The sequence below is a fragment of the Budorcas taxicolor genome, chromosome 8 (genome assembly GCF_023091745.1).
Source record: "Budorcas taxicolor isolate Tak-1 chromosome 8, Takin1.1, whole genome shotgun sequence".
Taxonomy (NCBI): Eukaryota; Metazoa; Chordata; class Mammalia; order Artiodactyla; family Bovidae; genus Budorcas; species Budorcas taxicolor.
Window position 1 is genome coordinate 23,055,915 of NC_068917.1, and position 19,438 is coordinate 23,075,352.

The 19,438-nt window shown below is 36.7% G+C and overlaps 1 pseudogene; it reads left to right on the forward strand.

Moving 5' to 3' along the window:
* The first annotated feature begins 17,723 nt into the window (after positions 1–17,723).
* On the forward strand, positions 17,724–18,908 carry LOC128052610 (dnaJ homolog subfamily A member 1-like; annotated as a pseudogene).
* The last annotated feature ends 530 nt before the right edge of the window (positions 18,909–19,438 follow it).

The following is a 19,438-nucleotide window of genomic DNA, read 5'->3' on the forward strand; positions in this document are numbered from 1 at the left end:
AGAATCTGTTTAAATGACGGCATCTAGGTAAATCTATAGCATTAGCCTAAGAAGTAAAATGGAAGAGGATTTTAGGCTTAAGTGAGTGAAATTTTTCATTTTTACTTTAATTTTCTTGAAATTTTAATTGTATTTATTTAAAGTCTGTCTAGTATCTCCAGTATCTGTCTTACCAAAGGCTCTGTTTTACATTTTTCATTTGGCTTTTGATTACATGCTCTTTAATTTCAGTATACCTTTTGACTGGATGCTGGACATTGTGTACAAGCATTTAGGTGATATCTTTCTTCAGAAAGAATTCAGTTTTCTTCTCACAGACAAAAAGGGAAGGACCAATCATTGCTAAAGTCAAGTCTTGGTTTCACCCATTCTTAGGGCAATTCTTACCTTTTACCTATAGGATAGCCTTTTGGGGTCTCATGTGAAATTCTGGAGTTTTACCAAGAATGTTTATATGTATGTATGTATTTTTAAACATTTTAAAATAAACCAATGTGAAATAAGTATTTTTTAATATAAATTTCTTTATTTTAATTGGAGGTTAATTCCTTTACAATATTGTATTAGTTTTGCCATACACCAACATGAATCCTACTAATGAGAAAATAGAAAGAGAAATTAAGGAAACAATTTCATTTACCATTGCTACGAAAAGAATAAAATACTTAGGAATATATCTACCTAAATAAACTAAAGACCTATATATAGAAAACTATAAAACACTGGTAAAAGAAATCAAAGAGGATACTAATACATGAAATAAGTATTTTTAATTGTTACGGTTGACGTCTAAATAAAGAATTGATACTATAATATGAATATTGCCCATTTAAGCCTAGGATCCTCTTCCATTTTACTTCTTAGGCTAATGCTGTGGATTTACACAGGAGACACATCCTACATTAGTTCTAGAATTGAAACAGCAACAAAAGCAATTGAGATTAAAAATTTAATAGATGGGTTTAATAAGGAAATCTAAATAAAGTATGGATTTCTGTTAATAATGTATCAATATTGGTTCAGGAATTGTAACCAGTGTACCACACTAATGTGACATATTAACTGGAAACTGGGTAAAGGGAATATGAAAATTCTTGAAATTGTCTTCCTAATTCCTCTGTTAATCTAAAGCCATTCTTAAAAAAAATTTGAAGAAAATGGCAGCCAGAAGGGGGAAAAAAAAAATGAAACAAAAGATAAAATTCTCTTCAAAGGGCCTAACTACTGCTAACTTTTCATCAGAAACAATGAGAGCAAACAACAACAACAAAAACCCCTTTCTTGAAAACAATTTGAAACTTAAAAAAAAAGAAACCTGCCAATCTAGAATTCACTACATCAGCAAATATGTGCTTCACAAATGAAGGCAAAAATAAATATAATTTAGACAATAAAATGTCTAAAATAAATCTGAGATGCATATTTTTAAGATGCATACACTGAAATTAAAAAGGAAAGGAAAATTTTCAGGTATAAGAAAAATTATCCCAGATAAATGTTGATAATATACATATGTATGAATGATGTCAGAAAGGTCAAGGTTACTGAAAAAAGATCTTTTAAAAAATATAATTTTAAAGGGAATACACTCCCAGATATTAAGATTTCTTCTGTAACTATAATAAAACTAACACATTGAAGTAATGGTACAAGATTAACAGGAAAGAGAGCCCAGAATCATGCTAACACAGTCACCTGCTTTTCCACAAACATGCTGTGGGTGAAACAATGTTCATTTTAAATCTGCTGCTAGAACAACTGGAATAATGAGAAAAAATTAAGCATGTAGAAGAAAACAAAAGAGAGTATACCCATACCCTTGAGTTAAACAAAGATTTCTCAAAGAGGAAAATGTACTCTAACAATAAACAAAATGCTGATAAATTAAATTGCATTAAAATTAAAATGTTTTGCCACTCAAAAACACCATTAAGAGAATGAAACTGCAAGCCTTAATAGGATAAAGATATGTGCTATTCAGTTATAAATAATAGGTGAGTATCAAAGATGTATATTGAGAACTACTATACATTAATAAGAAAAGACTTCTACAAAGCAATAAGGAAAAAAGATGAACAGGTAATTCAACAAGGATAGCAACATAACCAATAAGCATATGAAAATATACCTTAAATCATTATTATTCAGGAAAACGTGAATGAAAATCACTATGAAGCACCATTGAATCCACTGCTGCTGCTAAGTCGCTTCAGTCGTGTCTGACTCTGTGCGACCCCATAGACGGCAGCCCACCAGGCTCCCCCGTCCCTGGGATTCTCCAGGCAAGAACACTGGAGTGGGTTGCCATTTCCTTCTCCGGCTGAATCCACTGGAAGAGCTATTTTTCTTTTTTAAGTAATGACAATGACCTCACCAAATAGTGAAAAGAATGTGGAGTTCTGGTACTATCATCCTACTGGGAGCGTGACTTAGTCTAAACACTCTAGAAAACTGTCAGGATCTACTAATGTTAACATGCACATTATTTCAATTATAATTAATTATAATCAAGTAATCCCACCCTAGGTATAAGACAAGCAGAAATCAGTTCATACATGCACCAAGAATGTTCATAGAAGCTTCATCTGTACTAGCTGAAATTAGAAATAACCCAACAGTATTGTCCCTAAACAAGTAGTGCCCTATCTAGCAATGCCTCAAGAAGCCTCGTGCTTTGGAGTGTCATCCTTAAAACTTTCATCTCTTTCTAGTGGGTAGGATCAGCTGGAGTTGGCAATGCAACCATGTGGTGTGTCTGAGCCCAGACAAGGACTCACATGGGTGCTGGTCCTATTTTCTCCCTCTAGGTACCTTCCAACCCTCAATGCCACTCATGAGGTTGACTAATCGCTCCAAGGAGATCAAGAATGTCTTGGCTGGCAAATGCTTGATTTGTTGTTGTTTTATTGTGTCAAATGAGACTGAATCACCAGAATAGTACTAATACACTAATTTTGAGTGACAAGATAGATACCAGCTCCAGGCTACCAATAGTCTACTCTCAACCCTTTAACTTGAGTCACCTTTGTATGTTCACGCACCAGCTCTTACCTCAGTGACACCTCTAAGCTATTACACTTTGCCGTGATAGGTTTTGCAGCACACATTCCACTCTGAACACATAGTAGAACCTCTCCACAGAACGTAAATGACATATCAGCCAGTCCTCTAGGACTAGTCATGCCTATGTCCTCCATAGGCTATCCAGGCTGATACTATGTAATGCTCATTGGTACCCTGGATCTGTATCTGTTCTTGCTTCAACAGGTGGGACAACATAATGCTTCCCTGGATTGGTCTTAAGATGTACTGAACAAGGCAAAGACATTCCTCATGTACGTGAGACCACACTGTTCGCTCTGCTGACAGATTCCTAGCCTGTCTTTCCCAGTGGTGAGAGGATGCAGAAGGCATTGAAAGGTACCATGTTCTAAGACTTTAGTGATCACGGTCAAAAGAGTTCAAGGTAAGACACAGTTATAAGATGTGTTGTTTTATGTTTATCTTATAAAACAATAAATGGTAAATTTAACATGACTAGAAAATGAATTATTGTCAACTGTTTTCTACATATTATGGATAAGACTTACATTTGTGATCATAATCAACAAAGTGAAATTACATTCTTTGAATCATTGGAAGCCAGTATTCACAGGTGGCACAGTGGATGATGCAAAATCATGAGTAATGAGGTAACCAGCATTTAATAAAAGCCACTAGGGTAACACAAAAGCAAGAAGGTCTATATTGCTTCAGTACTAATAGGTTCTGAAGAGCCAAGACACTATGGATAGTAACAGTGTTGTTATCCTTTCCTTATGTCATAAATAAGGATACTAGCCAGGAATAGGACATTTGATGATAAAGAACATGAAGATACAGTTTCTAGGCCTGAACATTATGAGGAATCTTTATGTCTACTGCTTGAACAATAAACAGGTAAGTACCTCTTCTCTATTTATGATTTTAAACATTTATTGGTAAATCATCATTTGCATATGGGCCCATAAATTTGTAATTAGTTTTTAACTGAATCACTTATATAGGCAAAAAACGAACATTTTCCAGGATTCTTTATACCTTAGCCCAGCAAACCAAATACCTTCAAAAGTAAAATTAATAAATATTGTTTAGTATAGTCACACAGTGAATAGTACAGAGACTAGTATCAGTGAGAATGAATATACTAAAACTGAATGTAATGATGTGGGTAAATCTCATGGATGAAAAAGGAAAGACACAAAAGAATATATACTGCATGATTTCACATGCATAAGTTTCCAAAACTAACCTGTGATGGTGCAACTATCAAGATAATAGTAACCCATGGGTATGGATGTGTGCGAGCGTGTGTGTGTGTGTGTGTGTGTGTGTGTGTGTGTGTGTGTGCACGACAGAGTAGTCATTAACTAGAAGAAGGTTTGAAACTTAAAAAATCATTGCAAGCAAACAAAGTTGGTTGAATGGACTGCTATTCTTTTCTCTATCCTTAAAAGGCCATTTCACTGTGTTAAAAAAATATTCTAGGCCATCTCCTTATTTTGTTTTCGTCCTACAGAAGACATGTAAAGGTTACTCACAAAAATATTTTTCAGTGTTTTCAAGTTATGTGAGAGAAGACTTCATGCATTGATCAGCTCTTCCAGAGATAGTATAGTTACTGTATGCTTGTTGAAAGATACATTATAAAAAACACAGAGATCAACTTTCTGCAGTCTCTCATGCTACATTATGTTGAGATCATATATTTGAATCTCTAAGTGGCTTGATTCTCCAGTGATGGTCTATGATCTAACAATCTCCTTTATGAGAAAGTACTAACCTTTTGGAACTCTCCTAGGCTGTTGGTGGGAATATAGATTGGTGCAGCCATTATGAAAAACACTATGGAAATTCCTTAACAAACTAAAAGTAGAGCTACCATACGATCCAGCAATCCCACTCCCAGGCATATATCCAGAAGAGACAAAAACTCTAATTCAAAATGATGCATTCAAACCAATGTTGATAGCAGCACTTTTTATAATAGCCAAGACATGTAAGCAACCTAACTGTCTATCAACAGATGAATGGATAAAGATGCAGTATGTCTACCCTATGGAATATTACTCAGCCATAAAATGAATGAAATATTTCCATTTGCAATGGCATGGGTAGACCTAGAGATTATCATACTAAGTGAAGTAAGTCAGACAATGACAAATGTTATATGTCACTGATGTGTGGAATATAAAAAATAATATAAGTGAATTTACAAAACAGAAACAGACTCACAGACATAGAAAAGAAACATGAATACCAAAGCGGAAAGTGGTAGGGAGATGGATAAATTAGGATTAGGGATTAACAGATATACATTACTAAATATAAAACAGAGAACGAGGATTTCCTATATTGCAGAGGGAATTATGGGGAAGGAAATGGCAATCCATTCCAGTATTCTTGCCTGGAGAATCCCAGGAGCTTGGTGGGCTACAGTCCATGGGGTCACAAAAAACTGGACCTGAATGAGCACACACGCATACACAGGGAACTATATTCAGCATTTTGTATAATACAGAGGTAAAAAAAAATCTTGTATAAAATATTTGTAACTGAACCAATTTTCTGTACACTGGAAACTAATGCAATATTGTAAATCAACTGTAGTTCCATTAAAAAAAAAAAAATTAAGTACTAACCTTTCTAGTCTCTCTACCATTGCCAATTTAAAAACTTCCGGGGGTGGAACAGAAAATAGAGAAGGAAATGATGAAACACTCTAACACTGGAAACATTCTAGTGCTTCAGTCACCTACATTGCTCATTTTTCACCTCAAACTAATTATAATCTGTAAACATGCCTACTGGTGTAACATTGTTTAGAATTATGCATTTTTAACTTAATCATCTTAAAAATATAAACATTTTAAATCAATTGCAGTATTTGCAACTGCTAACGTGAAACCTTTAAGTCTTCTGCAATAAAACCCCTATTTTCTACTACTTATCAGTCTAGATAAAATTGTCCTTCTGGGGACTCAATCAACTCCATGTTGGCCTCAGGCTCAGGGCAAATATTTGGCAAAATTAAAGCAAGACAAAGTCCTCTAAGTACAAATATATTGCTTAGAAAGCAATTGAGGACATTATGAAGTTACAGAAAACCTAAAAATCAATTGGATTTTAAGAGATAAAAACTTTCCAGTTGTTCAGTTGAGGGTAAGGAATAATCTCTTGGGAATTTCTGGGCAGAATAAAATATGTTTTCTAAAGAGTACCATAAAGTACAACTTAAAAATGCAATTAGAAGTTTCCGGAGCCTATCTGTAGTTTATTTAAAGCTTCCAAACTGGCCCTCCACTTCTTTGATATTCATGAACATAATATTAATAAATACATAACAGGGCCATAAGATGCCTCAAAGACCCACGTTGCCTCTGAAGCACTAGGAGGATTTGGGTAGCAGGTGCAAGCTGACTGCAGTGCTCTAGGCCAGGCTTAACCACTTCAGTTGGAAAGGCAGTTTCAGATGGCTACTATTGAATTGTCAGTACCTCTCAGCCCAAATCAATCAGATGTGTCCTACTGTTTCTTAGAAGGAAATATTTCTGCTTGGGCCATTTGACTTTTTTTCTGGCATACAACTAAAAGAGATATATTTAAAAAGTCAGAGATGTGATTGTTACTAGGTTTAATATAAACAAAACCTATTGGGGCTGCATTGTTGTCTAAAGGAAGTACATGAAATGGCCCTGGCTGGTTCTTCTGAAGTGGATCCAAATCCCCCTGTTACCTGCAAGCTTGAAATCATAATCAACTTTGCTTAAACTTACTGGAACTCAGTCTACCCATCTGTAAAATGAGAATAATTATAATTAACTCAACAGAGATTTAGAGATTGGAACTTAACCAGGATAGTACACGTTTAAAATTTAGCACATTATCAGCCACACAGTAGGTGCTAGAAATTATCAAAGTGTGATTTAAATGATTATAAGTCTATATTTATGTATGTGCACATTTAATTAAATCTCTTAATCATATTTTAATCACTTTAAAGTTATAGTTTTCCATTTATCTCTATCAGTGGCAGTTTGATTAGCTTTTTCCAATAATCTGGACCACTTCTTTCCACTTATTTCCCTTCCAATTAACTTCAATTTGAATACTGAACATCTCATTAATATCACCATCATTAGATACATCTGTGATAATATGGAAAAGAAGCTCTCAACTCCAGTTTGCCACTAAAATTTAATTAGATGGTATGTACGAAGATGCTTCACACTGTGAAATATATATACTTTAAATATTCTTGTGGGAGGGATGGGTTTCTGAAAATGGTGGGCATGTCTAGCAGAATTCAACCAAGGTTTTCTGTAAAAAGCTAAATATAAGTGTTAAGGTTCTGATGGCCCCTAATGGGCTTCCCCAGTGACTCAGCGGTAAAGCATCGCTGGCAATGCAGCAGACGTGGGTCCGATCCTTAGGTTGGGAAGATCCCCTGGAAGAGGAAATGGCACCCACTTCAGTATTCTGTCAAGAAAAATGCCAGGGAAATCCTATGGGCAGAGGACCCCGGCCTGGGGTTGCAAAGAGTCGGACATGACTGAGCACGGCATGGACTGTCTTTATCACAATTATTCAACTCTTACTTGCAGAATGAAAGCAACCATCAACAATATGTTAATAATAGCTGGGGTTTTTTTCCCAATAAAATTTCACTTAAAAAAACAAGCATTGGGCAGGATTTGTCCCATGGGTCATTGTTTGTGAAACCCTGTCCAACCCACTTACTGAAGATAAACAAAATAGTTAGGTTGCCCCTATCTCCCTCCAAAATTACTAGAAAAAACATTAAAGGGAGTGGGTCATTGTCAGGAGGAAGACAAAGAACATCAGAGCTGAGCCTTGATTCTGTGCTGGAGATTTTACATATTGACTGACAGAAGCTGAACAGTAGAACTTTGCTTTGAGTGGACTCACTGAGCAGAGGGTAGCATATAGTACCCACCAAGACAGGAAATTTGGGTGAGTCATCATTCCTCTTGGTTGAGGTCTGGAGGTTCTCCACCCTGACAGTAAGTGACTGGACTATATTTCTCATGTTCCAGAAAAAAATCAAGCCTTGGCCCCAGCAAGGCGCCTAAGAGAAGAAGAAGATACATCCACTATAGTTGCTATCCACATTTGCTCTCCAGAGCTACTTTCTACCCTCATCTTCCCTGCTCTTTGCAGTATCACTGACCTATAACAAACTGCATTGTCCAGACTCCCTTGTCCTCTGGCTTCTGGTTGGTTTTGGACAAAGGGAAACAGGGGCAGAAGATTAGAGGGTGGGAGGACAGAGACTGCCTTCCCCACCCCCATTCCTGCTTTGGGGTTACAGTTCTGGCAATGGCTGCCTCCACCTACAGGTGAAGGCCTTCCGTTGGCCTCCCTCCACTGAACAAGCCTGTGTCCCTACAAACTCAGACTAGGCAACTTAACTTCCTTTGTTGGCTTTCTAGGCCACAACACTTCGTAAATAGTCCTCAGTCCTTTCAAGGGAACATTGTTTTTGCCATGGCCCTGACCATTCTATCCTCTCTGGAAAACAAATGCTATTTTAGGCCTCAAATTATGTCTAAAAGTAATTTTTGAATATAATGCCCAACAAAGAAAAAGAATTAGACACATAAGACAAAATGAGTCAGATCAGGAGGAACAACAGAAAACCAAAAGAGACAACTGGGAATCCAGATGCTGGAATCAGCAGGTATAGACAATAAAAAAAACCATTCTCACTATATTCATGGAGACTTAACCTCAGAAATGCAGGAAGGTGTGATGAGCAAGGAAAATGGTACATATGAGGTAAATTTAAATGAACACTGATTATAGATAATAAAATTAAAAGTGTCTTGTGGGACTTAATATATAGAAAAATAACTAAAATACATAAAACAATAGCATGCAAATTGGGAAGAAGTAATTGAATATTAAAGTGTGCTAAAATCCTCATTTTCTGAAAGATAAAGATAATTATCTTTTTTCAGGTGAAGATAATTATTCAGTTCAGTTCAGTCACTCAGTCGTGTCCGACTCTTTGTGACCCCATGAATCGCAGCATGCCAGGCTTCCCTGTCCATCACCATCTCCCAGAGTTCACTCAGACTCATATCCATCGAGTCCGTGATGCCATCAAGCCATCTCATCCTGGGTCGTCCCCTTCTCCTCCTGCCCTCAATCCCTCCCAGCATCAGAGTCTTTTCCAATGAGCCAACTCTTCGCATGAGGTGGCCAAAGGACTGGAGCTTCAGCTTTAGCATCACTCCTTCCAAAGAAATCCCAGGGTTGATCTCCTTCAGAATGGACTGGTTGGATCTCCTTGCAGTCCAAGGGACTTTCAAGAGTCTTCTCCAACACCACAGTTCAAACGCATCAATTCTTCGGCACTCAGCCTTCTTCACAGTCCAACTCTCACATCCATACATGACCACAGGAAAAACCATAGCCTTGACCAGATGGACCTTAATCGGCAAAGTAATGTCTCTGCTTTTTAATATGTCTTCTAGGTTGGTCATAACTTTTCTTCCAAGGAGTAAGCATCTTTTAATTTCATGGCTGCAGTCACCATCTGAAGTGATTTTGGAGCCCAAAAAAATAAAGTCTCACTCTGTTTTTACTGTTTCCCCCATCTATTTCCCATGAAGCAATGGGACCAGATGCCATGATCTTCGTTTTCTGAATGTTGAGCTTTAAGCCAACGTTTTCACTCTCCTCTTTCACTTTCATCAAGAGGCTTTTGAGTTCCTCTTCACTTTCTGCCATAAGGGTGGTGTTATCCTTGATTGTCATCCTTGATAAATTATCAATGCATAAATGGGAGCACTTCAGACTTTGGCAGTTAAAAAATTTATAACTTCTAAGCTCTTAAATATTTGTGTTTGTGTGTGTGTAGCAACAAAGGGAAAATGAGAATACAGAACAGGCAAAACAATTACTAATCACATAAGAATATAATCAATTTAAACTGAATATTTTGGTAATTTCATTAAATGTAAACTAACTATACACTTAGGTTTGAAAGCACTGACTGTTATACCAATTTCTTAAAAATAATAACTAACCCTAGCCCTTTATAATATACACATTTGAAGTTGACATTTACAAAAATCTTGAATGTAAATGATTTTTGAAAACTCAACCAATCAAACAAATTCCTTCCAAAGCTCAAATGCAACTATAGTAATATTAAAGTATGAACCTGGAACCTATTATACAGACTGAAATAAATCAGAGAGAGAAAGACAAATATTGTATATTAATGCATATATATGGAATTTAGAAAGATGGTACTGACAGTCCTCCATGAAGGGAAGCAAAGAAGACATAGACATAAAGAACAGACTTTTGGACTCAGCGGGAGAAGGCAAGGATGGGATGCTTTGAGAGAACAGCACTGAGGCATACACAGTACCATATGTAAAATAGATGACCAGTGCGAGTTCAATGTATGAAGCAAAGAAAACAAATCTTAAGGCAAGAAAAATGATTAGAGAAATGGTCTGAAACAATAAAAAATGTTCAATTAACCAAAAATATGTATTAACAAACACCAATACTCTTGATCTAGCAATTCTACACCTAAGAATGCATTCTACAGCTGTGCTTGCTCAACTGTGGACCCCAGATTGGCAGCATCAGCATCATCTGGGGCAAATGATAAGATTCAAATCTCCATCAAGACCCTCTGAAATAGGAACTCTATGGTTGGGTCCCAGAATCAGGGTTTTAACAAGGCCACTGAATAATTCTGAAGTGTGCTAAAGTTTGAGAAGCACAGTTTCGCAGAGAAGTGAGATTATATGCATCAGGAAACATGCACTATTATTTTCATAATTGCATAATTTGCTATAGAAAAAATCAAAATGGAAACAATTCAATTCAACAACATGTCTAACAATAGTAGAATGAAAAAATAATTTATGGGTTTTCATTAAATACAATATTACATAGAAATAAAAATGAGTCAACCACATGCAAAATGCAGATAAATCTTAAAAATATAGTTAATGATTTGAGAAAAGTGTGTATGCATATAAACAGAAAAGAGGGAAAAATAAAATAGACACAATAAATATACAATGTGCAATCCTGAATATATAAATTCAAGAACAGGCAAAAATAGTCTAAATTGCCTAGGGGGGATGTGTGGCAGGCAGACTCCTAAAGTAGCCCCCGTAACTCACAGCTCCTGAGATTCCCACTCTTGTGTGATCCCCACCTCTGGAATTTAGGCTGAACTTGTGACTCTCTATTAACCAAAAGGACACAGCAAAAGCGAGGAGATGTACTCAATTTTGTATATATGATTATGTTACATAAGACTAACGTCTGTCTTTCTAGAGTCTCTCTTTCTCTTTCAAGTTTTGATGAAGCAGGTTGCCATGTTGGGGGGACCCATGCAGCAAGGATTTACAGTTGAATTCTTGCAAGTGTTCCTAGCTGACAGCAATAAGATGAAGCTCTTATTCCTACTGGAAGGACATTAATTTCGTCACAATCCAAGTGAGCTTGGAAGTAGATCTTTGTGGAGTCAGACTTTCAGATGAGGCCCCCGCTTCAGACAACATCTTGACAGGAGCCTTGCAAAGGACCTGGTTAAGCCACATCTGGAAGTTCTTGACTTCCAGAAACTATGATATGAAATATGAATGTTGTTTTAAGACACAAAGTCTGTTGTAATATATTATACAACAACAGGAAACTAATACTGGAGGTGTCCTAACTCCAGTTCCCTAGCATCAGAGCTTGAGACGGAGATTCTTGTTCAAGGATTCATTTATTGGACAAGTGCTATCAGAAGGGAAATAAAGGAAGCAGGATAAGGCAGGGGAAAGACGCCTGCAAGAACAAGGTCGCAGCTAGAAAGTAGCATCAGTCGATCCCAAAGTGATATCCCAGAGCATCACACAATTAGAACCTTGAGTTCCAGGACTGCCCTTGGGGACCATACTGCCAGTCAGTCGGTACTGGGGCTGCACAGAGAAGAGACACAGTTTCCCAGGTAGCAGTTCCCATTTGGCCCAGGGCAGTTCTCCAAGTAGCGGGCAGCTGTGAATCCTTGCCATGCAAAACTCACAGGATCTGCTAAAGGAGATGTGAGAGGTAGGGTAGAGAACAAACAGCATCCACTACAGACTGCATGATTGATATGAAATTTAAAGGAAAGTTAGGAAGTGGATAGCATAAATGTCACCAAAGTTGGGATAGATAAGATAGAGATTTTTCTGGGATTCTGGCAGTGTTCTGACTCTTAACCTAGGTTGTAGTGACATGGATATAATTTTTGCACCCATATTATTTATTTTATGCATTCTTCCATAAGTCCATTACATTCATAATAAAATAGACTTTTATAAATTCTGATTGGGTACAAATAGAATCTCTAAGCTAAGGAAATTTGAGGGATATCTGAGAATTTCATATACTTCTGATACAATATTCTCTTATATTGCATGGTTCTGTGGCACATCTGATTCATTTAAAATTTTTTCTACCCCCATTCTTTCCAGGACAAGAATTCAGTAATGTTGTCACAATAACTATCAGGGAAACAAAGTAGAGATCATATCCTATTTCGGAGGATGGGGAACTGGATGTAGAGTGAAGATGCACCAAGTATAAACGTTAATTAGAAAACAAAAGATAATTCATGATCATGCAAACTGGTGAACAAAGACAGATGAATGAAATTGCTGGCACTCATCAAAAAGGTTTTTTGGGGAAGTTATTCTTTACATCTTAATTATTTTAATTCTCTAATAATAAAATGGGAGAGATCACAGAAATAAAAATTAGACAAAGTAAAGCTCAAGTTTTCAGCTGGAAGTTCTTCACAAAATTTAAATCACAAATCCCAGTCTTCATATTAAAAGTGAAAAATATCACACAGGGTCCAGAGTAAGCCTCTCAGGCCACTTTAGGTTGAAATTCTTAGTCGTTTCCTACTATTCCTCACAGTTTTTCAAATAGTATGATGGAACCCCACGAGACAGATTATAATGTGATGACCAGCCATAATCCACATAGTCCCTGGAAAATTCTGAGTAGTTACTGTTAATTATAGGCAGATAATTATCTCTCAGTGACTTTCATAAACCATGATTTTTTCTCCAAACACAGAAAAGAAATTAAAATGGTAAAAGATAATGAATATATGAAAAAGCTTCAACATATACAGCAAATAATCACGGAGATTTCATGTTCTTATAATTTTTTCAACTGGATCATCAAGTTAGAATGAGTAGATAAAACAGAAGCATATTTTAGATGAGAGAAATAATAAAGAATATTAGAGGCAGTCAGTTCTCGTAGAAAGATTCCAAACTTGGAATCAGACAGTACATCTTGGGACACTTAAGAGTTGAGCCACTGTAGACAAGTTGCCTCTTACATCTCTTTTATGGAACCACCATCCATCAAATAAGATTATCTGTATAAAAGCATTTTCTGAACTCTTCTAGTCTATAAAAGCCAAAGGCATTTTTGCAGATTTCCTGAATTCACTTTTAGTTTATAATTTGGAAAGAAAACAGATTTTTCTAAACTTGTAAGTCTTATTTCAAACTATTTTAAATAAGAATACTAAACAACAACAAAAAATTAATTGGGAAGCTAAGTCAAAAAATTAAGTTTATGGACAGCACTAGCTTTTCACCCAAAGGCATCAACCACTATACTGAAAGCATGGGGAAAATATTTCTACTTCAGAATGTAGTGAAATTATTCCAAACCACAACCCAGGACAAAATGTTACAGGAAAAGATAACTCTCCCAGGTAAAAACTTTTTTCTTCTCCCCTAACTGGATCATGAATCAGTTTTAGCCTCTGGTGTTCTGCCCCATTGAGCCCAGAACATCCAGCAGCTTCCGAAATCTGCCAAACCATCAAGCACAGCAGACAATTCCCTTTAAGCCGATTCAAGTGCCAAAAAGTAGTGGGCTAGAACCTTTCCCCAAATCTGGAGTTCAATGATGTGAAGGTCTCATTTTTCTTAAGAAAAATAATTCAGACTCTATAGTACTTTTGCAGGGTTCAGTTAATACATATTTTTAATTTAGGTACCTTTTATTCTTTTCTTTTATTTCTAGGTGAATATAGAACATATTGTTGAAATTCTGATGGTGACATTTTTGTTCTTCACTTTCTAATTTCCCTTCAACTTTATATTTGTAGACCAATTTCTCTGTTTTATTTGAACAAGGTAGCAGGAAATAGAAAAGAAGTAAAAAGGTGATAGTCAAAAGAGTTTAAATTAAGAAAAATGTCAAATTAGGTGTAGTGCTAGGCAGTAGTTATCAAATACCCAGATTATATCACAGTAGTGATACACTACCTATACACGTTGTGTGTGTATGTGTGTGTGTGTGAGTATATATATACTCATATATACAAAGAGACAGAAGGATAAAGAGAGAACTCAATATTCATGGAAGGAATAGTGGATTTAGTGGAATTCAAATAATAATATAGAAATATAAATGCAGTATGGTTCTAACAGAATATCATACCATAGAGGAAGGATGGTCATTGGCTGAATGGGAAGAATAACCCTAAGAGAGATTAGAACTCACTCTATACCCAGCTAAGAAAAAAAAAAAAAATGCTACAGGCCACACATGGAATAATCAACATTTTTTGGGTGATATATAATGATTGCTGTTATCTAGTATCACCATTTCCTTTTATAGTGGATAGCTAACATCAAAAATGAGATAAAACATCTCAAATTTTTATAAAAATAAATTTAAATTTATGGAGAACATACCACATTGCTTTTATTTTTCTAATATCTTGGCTGACCAGAAACGTTTGTCAGACTCTCATCTTTGAGTTATCATTTTATTTTGGAAACAACTGTCATTAACTAATGAGATATAAGGTCTTGAATATAAGAGTTAATCAATGACTTCCCTAGTGGTCCAGTGGTTAAGAATCAACCTGCCAATGCAGGGGACACCATTTCAATCCACGGTCGTGGAAGATCACACATGCCATGGGGCAACTAAGCCCATGCGCCACAACTACTGAGCCTGCATTCTGGAGCCCAGGCTCTACAACAAGAGAAGCCACCACGCATTGGGGGAGGAGTGAAATGATGAGGGGACTAAGAGGTACAAACTTCCAGTTATGAAGAACATAAGTCGTGGAGATGCAACGTGCAGCACAGGGAACAGAGTCAACGACATTGCAATAACTTTGAATGGTGACAGAAGGTCACTAAAGTTACCACAGTGGTCATTTTGTAATGACAAAATATCAAATTACTGTGCCGTAACCTCAAACTAATACACTATTGTAAGCCAGTTACACTTCAATTAAAATATTAAATATATAAATAACCAGATAATTAAAACATTTCATGCATTAAATAAATTCTATTTAAATTTATCTTGGAAAGTGTAAATATCAAATATAAGATGAATATTATTTCCTGCTGTTTTTTTTTCTTTTCTGCCAATAAATAATGTCAAATCTCAAACCAAAAAAAGAAAAGAGAAGCCACCACAATGAGAAGCCTGAGCACCACAACAAAGCAGGCCCCCACCCACCCACAGCCACAAATAATGAAAGCCTGCAGGTAGCAATGAAGACTTATTGCTGCCAAAAATAAGTAAATTATTTTGTTTTTAAGAAAAGAGCTAATCATGCCAGCTGAGATTCAAGACCTGATCTGTGAAATAGTCCTTCTGTTTCAAATAGATGGTCGGGCTGAAATGTATCAATAGATTAGAATGTTAGAGGTATAGAGAATTTAGACTTCCCTATGAAAAGATTTATTTTATGTTTGTCTCATGCCATTTTTAATTATTAGTAAGTTTCTAATTAGATAGTTATTTTGCTTAGTATGCTCAAATTTTATTTTATATATGCCCAGTTTTCTAGAGGGGTAAACTAATTTAAAATGGTCAAAGTCCATGAAAAAAGTACTGGGGAAATCTAAGAGTGCATTGACATGTGTAAGATACCTATAATCTTCAAGTCAATTTTGAAAGAAATCCACTCAACAGTGCAGTTTCTTTCAACACTAACGACACAGATAAAGTAGTGCGAGTTAAGTCCTTTCAGTCATGTCTGACTTTTTGCTACTCTATGGCCCTCCATAGAGGGCCCTCCAGCCTCTTCTATCCATGGGATTCTCCAGGCAAGAATACTGGAGTGGATAGCCATTCCCTTCTTCAGGGGTTCTTCCCAACCCAGGGATCGAACCTACATCTCTTACATCTCCTACATTGGCAGGTGGGTTCTTTTCCACTAGCACCGTCTGGGAAGCCCAGATAAAGTGGTAGCGGTGACTAAATGACTTAATATTCAAGGTGCCATTTTGGCAACCAATACTAACTACAATACATGGCAAAGCAAATGAAAATTATTTGGTCCTCTTTGAAGAAAATTGTTGTTAAAAAGCCCTGACTTATTCAATAAAATGCTATTTCCCCTTTATACTCTGAATGAAAGTACTAATGAAAGTTATGAAATCCTCTCCTTCATTGTAAAGAAAACCATCATCATAACAGTTAATATTTACAGAACTTTTACTATGTGCTTGGCAATGTATAGGATACCTTGCCTGCATTTTACAATGTAATCCTCGCAATTATTATAAGGTAAGTAATACTGTCTCCATCTTATACATGATGAAACTGAAGATCAGAGCAGTTAAGCAGCTTGCCCAAAGCATTCCATATGTCTTCATTTTTTGCTTTATATAATTATTTCATTTATTCAACAAATATTTATTGACCACCTAGTAAGTATAAGGCCTTGCATTGCCGTGGGTATTTCTAACAGCGTTTAAGGAAGTATCTGCCCAAACTAGATAATCTGTTCCTTGGCAGACCACCTGCCTCCACTCCCATTAGCAACTGAAGCATAGGGATATTAATAAATTTTCAAAGAAATGACATTCTCTCTGAAATTTCACTCCCAAATCAAACTGTTAACTATATAGAGAAGTAAATTTTTAGAAACTGTGGAAAGCTTGACCCAATAGAAACAAATTCTTCTGACCTGACATTGAGAAGCCACAAGGGCCACAAAGCAACAAAATTACTTTTGTGCAGCATTTGCGCTGAATGTCATTTCTTAAATCTGACCCCCATCTCCTTTCTTATGATCTTCAATTTGTTTTTAAGTTAAAAATGTTTTCATATACTTGATTTAGAAGGAAACACATGTGTCACCTCTAAATCTACCAAATGCTTATCTAAACCAATGTGAATCATCAACTTACATTCATCATTATTTTACCCAGAAATGTACCTTTCCTCTCACCACACATATATATGGGAAATAAGACATTGTAAAATATTCTTAGTGATATGATAAAGACTGAGCACAATTTGGCATTTGCAAATATGCCCAGCAGACAATAAGAGAAAAAAGTCTGAGAGCAACAACTGTATAAATTTATCTCTTTGTTGATTACCAGCAACTGTTGCAGTGACCTTTCTATAACTGCAAATAATCAACCTTCAAGAGAGTAGCTTTGGTACTTCAGATTTCCCTGATAAGTTGCCATTTATTTGAAATTGCCCTTAAAGTTATTCTTCTGTAAAAATAGTAATAAAGTGAAACTTTCTAGAACGCTCAGTGAGAGGCAGAGGATCGGCAGCTGCCTGAGCTGCGCACAGCAGTACGCTCCTTCCAGGTCCCCCACACCGGGCATAGGCCTGCTCACCAGCTGTAGAAAATGGTTAAAGAAACCACTTACTATGATGTTTTGGGGGTCAAACCCAATGCCACCCAAGAAGAATTGAAAAAGGCTTACAGAAACCTGGCCTTGAGTACCACCCTGATAAGAATCCAAATGAAGGTGAGAAGTTTAAACAATTTCTCAAGCCTATGAAGTGCTCTTTAATGCAAAGAAAAGGGAATTATATGACAAAGGAGGAGAACAGGCAATTAAAGAAGGTGGAGCGGTCATTAGTTTTGGCTCCCCCATGGACATCTTTGATATGTTTTTTTGGAGCAGGAGGAAGGAGGCAGAGAGAGAGGAGAGGTAAAAACCTTGTGCATCAACTTACAGTATCCTTAGAAGATTATATAATGGTGCAACAGAAAACTAGCTCTGCAAAAGAATGTGATTTGTGACAAATGTGATGGCCGAGGTGGTAAGAAAGGAGCAGTAGAATGCTGTCCCAATACCAAGGTACCAGAATGCAAATAAGAATTCATCAAATAGGACCTGGAATGGTTTAGCAAATTCAGTCTGTATGCGTGGAGTGCCAGGGCCATAGGAAGCAGATCAGTCCTGAGGACAGATGTAAAAGCTGCAATGGAAGGAAGATAGTTTGAGAAAAGAAAATTATAGAAGTTCATATTGAAAAACGCATGAAAGATGGCCACAAGATAATATTCCATGGTGAAGGAGACCAAGAACCAGGACTGGAGCCAGGAGATACTATCATTGCTTTAGATCAGAAAGACCATGCTGTTTTTACTCCACAAGGAGAAGACCTTTTCACGTGTATGGACATACAGCTGGTTGAGGCACTGTGTGGCTTCCAGAAGCCAATATCTACTCTTGACAACCGAACCAAAGTCATCACTTCTCATCCAGGTCAGATTGTCCAGCAGGGAGATATCAAGTGTTTGCTAAATGAAGGCATGCCAGTTATCGCAGGCCACATGAAAAGGGTCACTTAATCATTGAATTTAAGGTAAACTTTCCTGAGAATGGCTTTCTCTCTCCTGAACAACTCTGCCGGAAAAACTTCTGCCTGAGAGGAAAGAAGTAGAAGAGACTGATGAAATGGACCAGGAAGAATTAGTGGACTTCGATCCAAATCAGGAAAGACGGCGCCATCACAATGTAGAATCCTATGAGGATGATAAACATCATCCTTGGGGTGGTGTTCAGTGTGAGACTTCTTAGTAGGGCCTGTGAATAATACTCATTGCTGGTGTTTTATTTACAGTAGTGATTGAGTCAAGGACTATAATCATAATATGCTCACTACTTGCTATTGTTTTGCTTTAATATTCAACTATAGTAGTGTTTTAAAAGTTAAATGAAGAATAAACTCAAATATAAAAGTTCTGACTTTGCTCTGTATATATGATGACTTCAGCGTGCAAGATAAGTTTAATACTTGTAAAAACTACTTTAAAAAATTTCCCCTTGCATTTGTTAGGCCGTACTTTGTAATTGATTTCAGCTATGTACATGGTATCAGTCAGTTCAGTTCAGTTCAGTCTCTCAGTCATGTCCGACTCTTTGCGATCCCATAAATCGCAGCACGCCAGGCCTCCCTGTCCATCACCAACTCCCGGAGTTCACTCAGACTCACAGCCATCAAGTCGGTGATGCCATCCAGCCATCTCATCCTCTGTCACCCCCCTTCTCCTCCTGCCCCCAATCCCTCCCAGTATCAGAGTCTTTTCCAATGAGTCAACTCTTCGCAT